Source organism: Salmo salar, chromosome ssa01, assembly GCF_905237065.1.
Source record: "Salmo salar chromosome ssa01, Ssal_v3.1, whole genome shotgun sequence".
Lineage (NCBI taxonomy): Eukaryota > Metazoa > Chordata > Actinopteri > Salmoniformes > Salmonidae > Salmo > Salmo salar.
The window spans coordinates 128,026,676-128,029,913 of record NC_059442.1 but is presented as its reverse complement, the minus strand read 5'-3'; positions in this window follow the sequence as shown (position 1 = coordinate 128,029,913).

Here is a 3,238-nt window from a genome sequence, read left to right as displayed (position 1 = left end):
CTTCGTTTCATGTGTTTCAATAACAGATGAGAAAATAACATTTGATAAGTAGGCCTTGGCCCAGTGCCGCCTTTTTAAGGGCCCTAAGCAAGATTTAGCCGCCCCCCCATCTCGCAGGAAAAAAGCTTTAGTGCCTCCACTTGGCAGTGGGTAATGTTTCAGTTAAGAACAAATTGTTATTTTACAATGATGGCCTACCCCGGTCAAACCCTCCCCTAACCCAGACGACGCTGGGCCAATTGTGGGACGCCCGATCACAGCCGGTTGTGATACAGCCTGGGATCAAACCAGGGTCTGTAGTGACGCCTCTAGACCGCTGCGCCACTCGGGGGCCCTTGATTTATACCAAATTCATATGATATCAGTGTGAGAGTGAATAACAAAATCAATGGGGAGTTCAGTCCCCCTGCGCACATGCCCTGCGGTCCAGATGGTAATTTGGTTATGATTACCTACCAATTTAAGAAATGTTAGCTGATATGGGCTAATTGAGTGACTGACAAAACAAGTGGAAAACTGCTTATGTACTAGCACATTTTTTAATTGCACCTTGTGTTTTCTACTTTTCTAACTCTCAGCAGTACTTTAAGACCCAGACTGAGTTCCTGAGGTTTTTTGGTCTGGGTCCCCTAGTTGCCAAGGGGCCCTACGCTCAGCTCATAGGGAGGAGGTGGCTTTGCCTAGGCCTACTTGAAAGTGAAAATGTAGAGCTCTGTTTTGACATTGGTCTTCTGTCAGTTGACCAGCAGGAGGCAGTCTAGCTGCACAATTATGACTGCTTTTTGCAGACCAGCTATGCAGCAGAACCTTATGGCAACATAAGAAATCAATAACAAAGTTATTCAAAAACACATTGTGCAGATATCTTAGTTAGGCTCAACAGAAATCGAGAGCACATCTCAAAAGCCTTTAAAGTGCAATGGAAACAGTTTTTTGCTGTGTGTGCATGTGTGCATAGGGGGGATGGGGGAGGAATGTGCAGATGTTTCATTCCCAATCAGCATAGAGAGGCATGGAGATCGTAGGGGTTGCTAGGTGACCTCACTACATAAATATTCCACCCTCTCACAGGCAGTGCCCCTCTTCTGTTGGTCCATATTGAATACGGATAGGGTTATTCACTTTTATAGACTCTGCTATTGAATTAATCAGGGGGTTTCCAACCGTTTCTATCCTGCCTAGATAAAAAAAAAAAAAGAAAACACTGCATCAGAAAATGCTGGTGGGAGGAGATATAGGAGGACGGGCTCATTGTTATGGCTGGAATGGAATCAATGGAACAGAGTGAAATGTGTTGTTTCCATGTGTTTGGTACCATTCCATTGATTCCAATCCAGCCATTACAATGAGTTTGTCCTCTTATAGCTCCTCCCACCAGCCTCTTGTACTGTGCATCACTTGCCAATCAATGATTTAAGCCAGTATAAACTCATCACTGTCTGTCTCTGATTATGAACAAGCAATTGTAAAATGGCAAATTGTGTGCATTACACGCACCCAGGAGCCAATTAAGTCCAAAAATAGGGAATAATGTATCCCATAGCAGTGGAAAGCTGAGGGTGCTGCAATACCCCCTGAAAAATCAGAAGAGAAAAAAAATACCCAAATTTAAATTTTAAAAAGTTGTACTGTAAGCCTTTACTAGTATTAACGGAACAATATAGACATCTGTAGCACGGGCAAAAAAAAACAATAATAATAATAATCTCTGCTTTGGCAAGAATGGTAGTTGTATAATTTAAGAACAGTATCTTGCAGGATTCAGTAGTTGGAATTGTAAGAGTTGTTACCCTGTTTGTTTATCTGTGAAACATTTACATCAAAAGGTGCACAGTTATGGGCAAAGGCACAAAACATCCACTTAAAATGTTGTATTTTTCTTGATCAAATAACATGAGAGAAAAGTAAGTTTGATTCCCACAGGGGACCAGTACTATGAAAATGTATGCACTCCCTAATGTAAGATACTCTGGATAACAGTGTCAACTAAAAAGGAATGAATAGACAATTTAAGTTCACGTAGAAATAAGTTGCATTTGCAAAGTATTTCAAGAAATTGGAAAACATATCAAGCAAGTATTTTTAAATTCCACAAGTATTACCAGATTAACTTTTGTACAGATAATTATTAGACTGAAGTTACAAATGCTGGTAAACACTCAAATACATTTAGTTTAAATGTATTAACAAAAGTAGAAATGAGCCTTTACTAGCCCTGTATTAGAAGACAAATATAGACCTCTTCAGTGCAGGCAAAAAAAATTCCCTGCACCCCCAAACTACTGCATTATCCTGCATGTAAGAAGTAGTAGAGCTTCCCTTGTTAGTGGATGTTAAATAAGGGAAACCAGATCGGTGGTATCTGCAGCCACCACCCATTGCATGCATGTGTCATATGTGCTGCAAACTAGATCGAGTTGCACCCACTGAGTGAGTTCGATTAAACTGAACCACGGTGCACCGGTCTATGGCCTGTGACATGACGGCCAAAACCAGTGAGGGAGGGGCAACTCCTGGAGTGCCCTTCTCAAATCGAAGAGTATTCTGCGCCACTCGGTCATGTTGTCGACAAGGCAGCATGGTGCATTGTATTGTTCAGAAACATGCATCACTTTTCCATAAAATACACTGAACAAAAATATAAACCCAACATGTAAAGTGTTAGTCCCATGTTTCATGAGCTAAAATGAAATGATCCCAGAAAATGTCCATACACATAAAAAGCATATTGTTATTGTGCACAAATTTGCATACATCCCTGTTAGTGAGCATTTCTCCAAGATAATCCATCCACCTAACAGGTGTGACATATCAAGAAGCTGATTAAACAGCATGATCATTACACAGGTACACCTTGTGCTGAGGACAATACAAGGCCACTTTAAAATGTGCAGTTTTGTCACACAAGACAATGCCACAGATGTCTCAAGTTTTGAGGGAGCATGCAATTGGCATGCTGACCTCAGGAATGTCCACCAGAGCTGTTGCCAGAGAATTGAATGTTCCTTTCTCTACCATAAGCCACCTGCAATGTTGTTTTAGAGAGTTTGGCAGTACATCCAAATGTCCTTACAACCACAGACCACGTGTAACCATGGCTCAAGCCCGGGAGGAAACCCAGTTCCATAACGAATGCAATCCCTTTTCACCCAACCCAACTCCTCCCACCGGAGTAACACGGGCCAAATAATTGAATCCCCTCAATGTTTAGAGGTTGGCTCCGCTGGCCTTCGATCTG